Genomic DNA, 12,172 nt, shown 5'->3' with positions numbered 1-12,172 from the left:
TAGAAGACTTACTTTAATTTTACTAACGATACCATCCAGAAATGTTCGTAAGTCAGTGGACCCTTGACTTACGAACTTGATTGGTTGTAACTAAGTCAATGCAGCTGAGATCTGGATGTTTACCTGTACACGCTATACATAACAAGAGGCAGATGAACTTTCCATCGACCTAATTAACCCAAGTTGTTCGTGTGTCAGGCCATCATAACTTAAGGGTTCACTATATTTGATGAGCATAGCGAATTAGAAGAGCATTATAGCTTTTTTGTTTAAAATACTTGAAAATAAGAAAAAATTCACAATTGTATGTAGTTATTCATTCAGCCCATATTTGGCTACCTACTATAAATGAATGCTGCTTTGCTCTTTTTCTTACTGGACTCCAACTTAGGTGTATTTTCTTATTTCCTGTAGTTTACAGTCTCATACAAGCAACAAAATGAACCAAGATTTACAGCACAGAGTAGCAGGGTTTTGGAGGTGGGTTCATGGGCTAGGGAACAAACAGCAATGTGCCTCTCTCTGTCCAGGTGGTGAAAAGGAGTTTCCTAATGCAAGCTATTCACACAGAAGAAAGTGAGGTGGGAACCGAGGAGGGGTTTGCAGGATGCATCTGTCCATGTGCATTGATATGCAGAGGTCTCCAAATCTTACACAGATGGGTGATGGGTGGATGGAGAGATGATGGTGTAGGTAGATGGGTCCATGACTGACACAGGTAGATGGACAGACAGGTGACAGACAGAGGGGTAGATAGATACATAGATATCGATGTGTACATATGTGGATTATTGATGAGTAAATGACAGGTGATCAGTAGATGACTATAGGTGGTGAACTGATAGATGGGTGATAGAGGTCAAAAGGCAATGCGTGATGCATAGGTGAGTAGCTGATTGCCCCGTTGACACGTGCGTGGTGACGAGGGAACAGGAAAGGATGAGCACTCCTTGGCGGGACCTTTGGTGCCTGCAGTTCTGGTGTCTCCTGCGGTGGAGCGTCCACAGTTGCTCCACCACTGCCTACCCCTCTTCAGCTAGTGGCATTTTGGAGCTTATCCATATTGGTGTAATAGCCACATAAACATGAGCCAGGGAGTCTCAAAGCCACATTCAAAACATGGAGCATCCTCTTGGATTTTTACTTGATGCCAGCATATAGTGATATTTTCACAATAAGATACAATTTTAAACTTGAGGGAATTGCAAGTCAGGGTTGGCACAGTCTGGCTGACAGCGTGTGACCCCTGGGGACATGGATCCTCCTCTGCAGTGGGGCCACACTGTGCGGTGACCACTTCCAGGACCCTACCCTTCCCTTCCCTTCCCTTGGGGGTCTCTGCGGTGCCCACTGCAGCTGCCCATGCCTGGCAGGGACTACAGCAGGGCTCATCCTTGTCCACACACTCATTTATTTTAAAGAAGAGATAAATAAACATAAATGATGCCAGAATGGGAGTGGCTGCATGGGCGAAGTTAGCTACAACTCAATGCTAGCTGTCATGAAGTTTAAATACTTCACTAATGAAAACCCTGTCTGAAGCAAAGCTTCCTTGCCCATCCGCCCTTGTGAGTGTGCATAGTCAGGCTTTGCGTTTGAGGTACACGCGTGTGGCCTTTGCATCCAGGACCCTTTGGCAGGGGCAGGGAGAAGAGGGCCAAGGAGAGCTGCGAGTGAACCCCCTGTCCGTCCTCTCCTCTCTGCACGCCAGGTTCTCCAGGCATCAGTGGCCCTGCTGGGCTGAGTGGGACTCACTCTGCAGGCTGCAAATCCTCCTTGCTTGTGTGCATCCAAGTGCAACTTCCCCAAAGTGTTTTTCTTTCTGTCTCGGACTCACAGAGCAACTGCTGGCATTTACACACCTTCTGCGCTCAGTTTTCTCCTTGTTGGTTTTGAAATTAATTTTCGTTACCTTGACACAGAGACCCAGAATCTGACTTTTTCCCCACAGGAACAGACTGTGAGGAGGCAGCAGCCCTTACAATTTTCCAGAAGGGGGTACTATATTTAAGCCAAATATTAACACATCACCATGCAGCTGGGCAGATTGTGTTCCTCTGAGAATGTTGGGGTTGCTTTTCTAAAATTTACTAGTGGCATTGCAATACCGTTCATTGGAAAGAAAGGCTCAGAGGCTGGGAGGGAAAGAGAGGAAGAAGGGAGAAAGGAGGGAGGAAGAGGAACGGAAAGAAGGAACGAGAAAGAATAACCTATGGTGGTTAGAGTCCAATCCAGGCAAGGATTTAAACTGAATACTTCAAGCTGCCAAAGAAAGCACTATTAATTAAATAATTCCTTAGAGTGAGAAAGAAAAATAAAGACAACCTTAATTCATTGGTGAAGTAAAATATTTATAGAAGGCGTTTTTAGAACTCTGTCTCCATTTTGGCTGGACGCATGCAAAGTTCCTATAGAGATGCCCTCGGTATCGGTATCTGGCAGGGGCCGCGAGTCGGGCAGTAGTCAGCACTGTTACGTCGTGAAGTCCAGACACCCAGGAGTGGAAGATGCGAAGATCTGAACTATGAGATACAAGGAGAAGCTCAAAAGCCATACTAAGCATTGCACAATTGATGTTTGAATTACTTTAAACTCCGGCTGTTCTCAGGGTGACACTTCATCTGTGAGCTTCTGCGTGGGCCCCTTGTGCTTTGCTGGATTTTACTGCTGGAGTCACCCCTGCAGCCTGAGCCACTCTGCCCAGGAACGCACGGACAGGGGTCCACTTTGAGAATACTGGGCTCTGCCCAAATGCTGGGCTCTGGGGTTTGCAAGACAAGCACGTGCATGACAAGCAGGGAGCTTTATTTTCAATTAGCTTCCAGCTAAATCCTCTCATTTATATTTCATTTTAATTGAACTAGGCCTTAATGAGGGAGTAGATTATTTCTGTTTAGGACAAACTGCCAGAGAGATTTTGGAAGCCATTGTGTCTTCAGTTTATGGGAGGAACACAGTGAACTTGCAGATATTCTTATTCCTGAAATCAGACATTCAGTGGTATTTTATTTCTAGAAATATGTCAAGTGGGTAGTTACTTGATACCAAATGTTACTTTTTAAAACATTTTTATGTGAAAGTCACTCTTTTAACAAGAGACAAGTTATATTTAAAAGGCTTCTGAAAATGAAATGAAGGGAACAAATTCAAAGTTTACCATTTTAATTATAGCAGAGCTGTTTCTATTGATTTAATCAATCCATCTAGAAGCAACAGAGCTCTGATTGAACAGTGAAAAATTCCAAAAGAAAATTGGTGTAATATATGTGATCATGCTGTTATTTACTTTGAGACAGAGGAATGCTAGAAGTACATAATTCATTTATTAATACCTGTAATTAATGACTCAAATTAGTTGTAGATTTTAATCTTTCATTTGGATTTGAGTGACTAATGCATGTCATGCAAGAAATTCTTATATAAGCACCCTGATGTTTGAAAACTGTTTGTAGAACACATATCTATGCAACAATGCATAAATGTAGACTGTAAACTGCCTTAAAATAAACATGTAAACATGCTTAAGCAGCTAAAATATTTATGCAGGTTTCTGGGCACCTTGCAGGAGAGAAATGTTCTACAGATAGGTAATATGGGGAGCAGGTACTGGGTACAGCTCAGAAACCAGATCTGCCTTAGCTTTACGTTTCACAGCCTTAAACATAAAGGTGCATGCAATTCCTTTCTCGGTGGGAGATAGTTTTTTAATGCTTTCATGATAAAGCTAGTTTCTAATGTGGCACCCAGAATTCCCCGCTTTTTCTGGTGAAATCAGCTGCAGGCTGGGCAGTCGTGGTGGCAGCCTGCCTGCTGGATGGCTCAGCCCTTCAGGACATTAGCAAGGCTTGTCCATGACTGCTGCAGCCCAGGGAGGGCACACAGGCCTGAGCTGAGCTGGGCACTGTGAGGAGGTGCAGCTCCCGAAGTGCTGCTGCTCCAGGGCTTTGCTCGTGTGGGACTGTGCCTTGTCTGTCATCAGAGGGGGTGCTTTGATCCTACAGCCCTGAAGGGGACAGCGAGGACTCGGCCAGAAGTAATTTCCACCACAGAAATGTTCAAAACTGAGGGAGAAGCCAGGATCCTAGGGGAGGGACTTGACTTATACCTGAATATTTTAGGTCTTCCCAAATTATATTATTATTGTAAGACAAATGATTCAATCATATTAGGCAGATAGGAAATAAAGATGTTTGCATAATTACTGACTTCCAGAGCCACTTTCTCTAGGCCAATTAATTCACGGATATTCAAGGCAGATTTTACCTTTTCACCCACCTCCTGTTGAGAAAAGGGCATCATTTTATTGTGTTTTTATTTGTAACTCTAGGTTACGTGAGAGCCTGCAAGTATGAGATTCTGGAAAGAGCCAAGCACACTGTGTTACCAGAACAATTTGACATATAAGAAATTCGAGGAAGATTTTATTAAGTTTAAAATACATTCTCTGTGTACAGTGATAACAAGTCAAAGAAATGGAAATTTCTCTTTGAATTTCTCCTCTCTGTATACATTCACACATTCCAGATCCTGGTAACCTTCCTGTATTTAAAACTGAAAATTAGCTGGTATTATCCACAATATAAATGACCTAAAAAGGGATACCTGGGGTAAGAAATATTAATGTTTCTGGATTTGGCAGGAACAAGCCTTTGGAGAGACAGGTGATAAATGTAATTGTGTCTTTTCCTTGCCAATCATAGCGGGGGACCTTAAACTAGATAGAATGTATGCTGGGCCCTGGGCTCCTGCACTCCACTGCACGCTCAGCTGTGGCTTCGGGTAATTGTCAGCACAGCTGTACCAAACAAACTAATAAATCAGCAGTATATCAAGTTCCTCTCTAAGTTGTTGGGCTGGGTGGGTCCTGTTAAAGTTCACATCATTATTGGACAAGGATTTCTAAGTCTGAACTGTGCACTTTGGCTTTTGGTTTTGTTTTTCAAATACTAGGTCTTGAAATGAGGGCCCTCACCCTGAGCTACATCACCATATCCCCAGCCCTCTTTTATTTTATTTTTCATTTGAGACAGGGTCTGGATACATTGGTAAGTTGCCCAGGCTGGGGTGCTAACTTGGAATAGTTCTACCTCAGCCTCCCAGAGTGCTGGGATGACAGGCATTCAGCATCATACCTGCCTCTGTGCACCACTTCTAATGATTGAAGATGCATCCATAACAAACAGGTAAAGGCTCTGCTCTTCTGTCAGAGCAGGGAGTCAGTCAGTGTCATGGTTTGTGTCTAGGTGTCCCCCAAAGCATCGTGCAGTCATAGCAGGGACTTTTCAGAGGTGGCTGGATTGAGGGTGTGTGACGCTGGGACTGATTCATGGTGCAATGCTAAGATCAAGGGTGCTAGGATTAAGGGTGTGAGTGCTGCCTGTAGCCCAGATAAGATAAAGGGGTAGAGAGAACTGTGCTGGTCCTTTGTTGCTTTGGTGCCTTCTCCCCACCATGAACTATTTCTCCTCTGCCATGCCACTGTGCCTTCGCGCCAGCTGACTATGGAACAAAACCTTTACTAACTGTGAGCCAAATCAACATTTGCTCCTTTAACTTTGGGTGTCAGGTATTTTGCCTCAGCAACAAGAGAAGTAACTAAGACAATCAATAATGACAGGAATCGATGTCAGGTGGCAGTAATCATGCTGCAGAGAACTAAGACAGGCTATGCAGACATAGCTGTCCAGGGAAGCCCCTCCTATCCGGATGGAAGACATGAAAGTGCTGAGATCCAGGCACGTGAGGGAGCAAGGGTTGTGGTGCCCTGGGGAGCAGCTTGCAGCCAAGGGGAAGGCAGGTGGGAAGTCCTGCTGTGGGAGGAGCTTGCCAGGTGCTGGGTAGGCTCAGCCTGAGGAGCAGCCAGGTGCCTGAGGAGGGAATTTTCCAGCAATAGAGCCAGAGAGAGGATGTGCCAGCTCCTCACTGCTGTAACAAAATACCAGCAACAGGCAGGTTATAAAGGGGAGGGCTGTGTTTTGCCTCACAGAGTTTGAGGGTTCAGTCTAGGGTCACTTGTCCCATTGTTTTGCTCCTGAGGGAGGCGAGGCAGAGCAGCATGATGGGAGTGCATGGTGGAGCAAAGTTTCTGGAATCCCGGTGGCCAGGAAGCAGCAGAAGGGAGGAGAGAGGCTGGCGTTCCAGTATCTCCCTCAAGGCTGCGCCCCCAAGGATCTAGCTTCTTGTACTGGGCTCCACCCCTAACAGTCCCACTGTGCCCCAGCAGTGCCACAGGCTAGTGGCCAAGCCCCTGGGAGCTGTGGCTGGAACGTGAACTCCAATCCACAAGGCAGAGACGGCTGGAGCCCAGGAGAAGCACGGTGCCAGTGTAGGCCCCTGTGCTTTTGCCTCTGCCGGCTGAGGGCTGACTTCGGGGTGCTGAGAAGGAGGGACTTTCAGTGGGTGAGGAAGGTGAGGACAAATTCATTCCGTGCGGGGTGCGGTAAACCAGGCATGGTGCGACCTTTGGAAACTGCTGGACTCTGCAGATGTAGAAAGTTAAGACTCACAGGATTTGCTGGCAGTTGTGCATGAGGAGCTGGTTTGGAATCCGGTGTTTCCAGTAGGAGCAAATGTGCTGCTGCCTTTGCTCATCCCTAACTGTTGTCTTCCAGTTGTGAGTTCCAGCCCACAGCACTGGACACTGGCCACCAGTCCACTGGTGAGTAGATGCAGCCTGAAGGTGCCAGCGGGACGCGTCCTTCCGGTCAGTCACTGGAGTCCAGCATCGTGTGTCTGTCCGGGCTCTGCTGGGCCAACAGTCTCAGAACCAAGGCCTGGTGTCACGGATGGGGAAGCAGAGCAGAGTCTGGGGCCAGGAGCTTAGGGCTCAGGGCCCACTCACAGGCCCACTCCACACTCACACTCATGTGCAGTAGGATTAGACCAAGCAAGACATTTAAAGCAAATAACACAGTCTTATCCTGATCTTCACCAAAAGGCGTCATGAAGACTCTTAGGCACAAGATGTGTATTTCCCTGGGTCTTGTAGACAGGAAATAGAATCTTCTATGCCTGAAGGCTTCTTTTTGAAAAAAACTTGTCTCCAAGTGAATGGATTACAAGTTAACTAAAGCAAAGATAGCTTTGCTCATTACATCAAAACAGGAACTGGCAGAAAGTGCATTGGCAACAAACCAAATACATTTGCAGATATATCTAGGGGGGAACATTAGCCAGGCTACGAAAAATATGGGTCAGTAGTTAGTAGGTGTCCATAGAGATGAATGATATGAAAGTATTGTAAAATTAAAAAGTAAGTTGTCCTATGACTTGTAAAGCCCTCTATGGGTTATTTGTGGTAACTGGGACAAAAATCAAAACAGAACAATACAAAATAGAACAATATTTGCCATATACACACACATACATGCCTTCCATATATACACAAATGACTTCCACAGCTGGGGATTTAGCTCAGTGGCGCACCGCCTTCCTTGCAAGCTCAAGGTCCTGAGTTTGATCCCTGGTAATGGAAAAAAAAAAAATCTTCCATACACACACACACACACACACAGACAGAAATACAAATATGTATATACACATACATGCTAGAAAATTTAAGGATTAAGGTGCTGTATGCTTTCTTTTCATTCTGCATTATCTTGTTTGCATTTGATTCTCGCTGGAGTCTCTAGCATTTCTCTACATAAACTGTAGATTGAAAATAAAGAAGATAACTGTGCCTTTTATATTTACCTCAGAAATTATACCCAGTGTTGAAATTCCAAACTTTCCAGGACGTGCAGTTACTGACATTAAATTGAGAAAATCGCCAGTCAAATGTGATCCCACAAACAGAAAAACACTGCGAAGATAAAGAGCTCGCACCAGAGTCAGAGGAAAGAGCATCACAGCAAATGATAGGTGTTTTATTACTTCCTTTAGTCAGAACCATAAAAAGTGCATGTTTACATCTGATACATCCATTTATTCATTTTTCCACATGAAAAAGTAAATGCGATGAGCAGCCTCTGTCCTTACCCTGTAATTTGAATATTTCAGACTTGATGGGCTTCGCTGTCCTTTTTATTTATGATATGCCAGATTCATGAATATCAATATTGATGTAATAAAATTCAATTTTTAAGAAAATCCACAGGCACAAGTCCACTTCTGAAGTGTGTATTTCTATGCTTACTTGTTTATTCATTTAACTTGATTTATAAACTCTCACTCTTGTACTCATTAAGTATAATCTGGAAAGAATACTTGGAGAAACTAATATTACAACAAAAGACAAGCTTCCGGCTGTGAATGCATTCAGTACACAGGGAGTGGAAGATATACACATTTTGTATATTGGGAACAACAGGATGACATCCTGTATTTAGGGACTGTCAGAGAAAACAGGTCAAAGAAGGGAAGAAAGAACCCAAGACTAAAATTCACTGGTGTCTATGGCTTTTGTTCTTGCTTTTGAAGTCATTGAAGTAATTCCTATTGGAAAGGCATGCTTTAAATGAGCATTATAAAATGCCAAGAATTAGTGTAATTACTAAAGATATAGCATCAACATTTAAACAGAAATCCTGTGAGTAGCTGTGATCAACTAAAGCACCATCTGCTTGTGTCTGAAAATTAACCTGGATTTTGGAATTATTTGAGCCCTTTCTCTGAACAATAAGTAGACCACACTGAAAAAAACCCTCTAACACTGGTCAAGGCCACATTTTCTTCTCTGAGGGAGCCATGCACTTGGCCAGCTCTCACTGTCCTAACTCAGCTTCAACCTCAGGAGCTCGCATCTTGGCATAAACATAAAATGCTTGAATTCATTTGACAGCAACCTAATGTTGTTGGTGTAGGTAGCCATTCAGGTTGTCCACTGAGTGCAAGAATATTGAGCAAATGCTTGGGCCGCGGAGACACTATAGTCGATGCAAAGATTTTTAGACCTCATGATGCAGATGGAACCCGGAGAGGAAAGATAGCTGGGCTCTTCTCCCTGTGTAGTCTCGTGCTATTTGGGGAAACTTGGGAAAGTTACTTTTCTATCTTGACCTTAAGACTCATTCTGTAAAATGGAAATGCTATAATGAATGTGTCAAAAAGCTCAAGTGCTTCATAAATAGTAATACATGCGTGGAAATTCCGTGTAGATTCTACACTTAATATGTTTACTCTTAAATCCTATATTGGAAACATTTATAGTCTTTGGTACAATAAAATGCAATGGAAACAGTTCAAATTCTTAAGAGAACATCTTATTTTACATGAATGGAACTAAGACACTCTACTTAAAGTATCATGCAAAATGATACAAAATTCTGTTTACACCTATCATATCTTGGTCATGTAAACAGGATGAGAGCTTACATAAATGAGACTCCAAATCGATCCTGCATCGGTTTTTACAGGGATGGCCCAGTCCTTACTCCGTAGAGAAAGTGCCTCTCATGTGGATGCTGCGTTGCCTGGGTGCCTGGTAGGGTGAGGGGCACCCTGCGGACAGAATCAGTCTTCTTGCTACTCTCCTCCCAGTGGTGATGAGGAGTGCAGGAGCTGAGAGGTGGCTGAAGGAGAGACAAATGCTAACCCACGGCTTCCTGAACCAGTGTTTGTGAAGTGGAGCGTGCAGAGCTATGCTTTTGCCCATATAGCCCAAACCAAAGGTTATATGCAAATGAAGGTCCCTATAGTGCAGTGTTGTAGACCTGTTGCTGCTTCTTTATCTCCTCCGATCATTATAGATCCCCTCCCTATTTTTGGAGTTGCTAACTTCATTTTTTTACATGGAAACACTAAGCCATGTGTGACCCCCGGAAGGTCACTGAGTGAGCCCCACAGTCATCCTAACTGTGGTCACCTTGGTCCTGAAGAGCCCTCTCCCTGCACAGTGAGTGCATAGCGTCACAGAGCAGCAGGGCCCAGACTTACGCTGTGGTAACTGCAAGGGCTCTGGGCTTACAGCTCTAGTCTCACACACTAGGGTTGCTAGGATGCAGTGCTCTGTCCTTGCAGCCAAGACGCGCTGCCCTCCTGTGTAGTCTTTGAGGTTGAGGCAAGAGGGAACCAGGGTGAAAGAGCAGGTGACAAGGTGAACAGCTTCCTGACGAACAGCTGAATCTACCATCATGTAACTATTGAAGGAAGATTTTCGGTATGGGGCAATGCCTTATTAATTAGCTAGCTTACAATGTCCTGTTGGAGAATTGGATATTGAAATTTAAAAGTTATGTAGGAGTACAAAGGACCTAGAAAAGTTAAAAAAAACAATAACAAAAACAGTGTTGGAAGACGTTTAGCACCTAATTTTAAGATTTCTTCTAAAGCTACAGTAATCAAGGCAGTGTTGGTGTAAGGAAAGACATGTAGATCATTGGAATAAAACAGAATCTAGAAATAGAACCACACATATATGGTCCACTGAGTTTTGAAAGATTATTTAACATTAGCATTTTATAGAATATAAACTCAATTCAAGAGCCGAGGAAGAGATAGTGTTTTCAGCAAACGCCACTAGAACACCTGGTATCCATATATAAAAAAATTAACCTCAACCCTTTATTTCCATACATGAAAATAACTTGAAGGGATCTATGAACCTAAATATGAAAGCCTAAACATATAAAACTTTAAGAAGAAATTATAAGGGAAAATGTTTGCGAATTCAGGGTAGGCAAGAACTACCTAGGACACAAAAAACATGATGTAAAAAAAAAAAAATTGATAAATGAGATTCCATCAATATTTAGAACTTTAAATGACATCATTAAAATGAAAAGTAGTCCTTAAACAGACAATATTCTATATCCTTTTAAATTCTGTAAAATCTGTGGTAATGTCTCCTAGATCTTAATAGTGTAATTTAAAAAATGTATACTGTGTAACAGGAAGAAAAGGTCTAAAAGAGCAGGGGAAGTGGGAGGAGTAGGGGAAGGGGAAAAAGGGAAAAGAAAAAATATGAGAAAAGGAAATAAATGGAAACAAAGTCTTTGCAAATAGGGAAGGGTGGAGGGGTGAAGTGAGGGCAGGGGAAGGGGGAAAAAAATAAGAACCAAGATACTTATGTAAAGGTACAAGATCCCAATGATGAATGTAACTATTTTATACCTAAAATGTACCAATAAACGTAGTGGGAAAAAAAATGTAAAAAATAAAAAATAAAATAAAATACTATATTACAAAAAAAAGTCCTGTTGGGTAAGATGGAAACATGATATGTTATCTGCCAATTAAATATAGTTTGTTGCTAAACAAAACAACAAAAAGGAAAACCAATGATGGCTAACCACAGTTTAAAAAAGAGCTTTATGCCTTTTGAACTATGCTGTAATGCTAGTATCCCTTTCTTCAAATCCTGTATGAGATGTTCTCTGAGGTTTCAAAGTTTTCATAGTAATGTCTCCATAGCTGCTCCTCCCCTGATTTAGTGAGATGGTAAGATGAGTGTGTGTATGAGAGTATTTCTACCTCAGAAAAGACTTGACCCTCACACAGAGCAGGCTTGGAGTAAGAGGAAGAACAAGGGGCATGTGAAGCTAGCACTATTTACGTTACTGCCCTGTTGTCAGGGAAAGTCCTATGGGACGCCTGGGGACTTTGGCAGCTACTTGAGGGTCTAGGATGATTAGATCCATAACAGTGTCACATGAAGACCCGTGGTCTGAAGAGCAGCGGTCTCAGTTGGCCCTGGATCCGTGACCCTCTTTAGATGTGCAGACGTTCTCTTGTGAGCACAGTACATTACTGTCATAGAAAATTAACCCAGTGTGTACATTTAAAAACAGAGAGCATGTACATGGCGTGCCCAGTAATTTAAGGCAAGTCAAATTTTCAGATGGGAAAAAGATGTGTAATTTGAAAAAACATGTTATTGGGTGTTTATATTTTTATACATCTCTTTGACCTTCAGTTTCTACTTTTTCTCCTCTAAAAACATCATCATGTTGCAAGATACTTGTTGTGCACAATGCTGTCCCACCAGACAGGCTGGGCAGAGAGGGAGGCATAGGAACAGAAACACGAGAGATGGTACATTGACTGGTTTATTCTTTTCTTCATGATGCATTTACCTGTGTGTGTACTCTGCCATTGAAACCGAGAGGAAAGAGAGAAAGAAGATGTGCGTGCCTCTCCACCCTCATCTGCTAGAACACTGCAGGATGACCATCACCCGCAGCTCAGGGGCCACACAGTGGAGAGATTTTCAGATCAGCATGGGGAAGTCCAG

The 12,172-nt window shown here is 43.1% G+C and overlaps 1 protein-coding gene and 1 long non-coding RNA gene across 5 annotated transcripts in view; both read left to right on the top strand.

The window, feature by feature from the left end:
* The window catches only part of Csmd1 (CUB and Sushi multiple domains 1), a 1,515,607-nt gene that overhangs the window by 48,095 nt on the left and 1,455,340 nt on the right, over positions 1 to 12,172 (top strand). The window lies entirely within an intron of this gene.
* The window catches only part of LOC147828400 (uncharacterized), a 158,741-nt gene that overhangs the window by 46,679 nt on the left and 99,890 nt on the right, over positions 1 to 12,172 (top strand). Inside the window, exon 1 of the long non-coding RNA XR_015450869.1 lies at positions 1 to 12,172. This exon is cut by the window's left edge and continues 46,679 nt beyond it. This is a non-coding gene — a long non-coding RNA (uncharacterized LOC147828400).

The sequence above is a fragment of the Heterocephalus glaber genome, unplaced genomic scaffold (genome assembly GCF_053883595.1).
Source record: "Heterocephalus glaber isolate CG9 unplaced genomic scaffold, H.glaber_assembly_v1.0 deba00001104, whole genome shotgun sequence".
NCBI classification, from domain to species: Eukaryota; Metazoa; Chordata; class Mammalia; order Rodentia; family Bathyergidae; genus Heterocephalus; species Heterocephalus glaber.
This window is presented reverse-complemented; position numbering and strand designations above follow the sequence as displayed.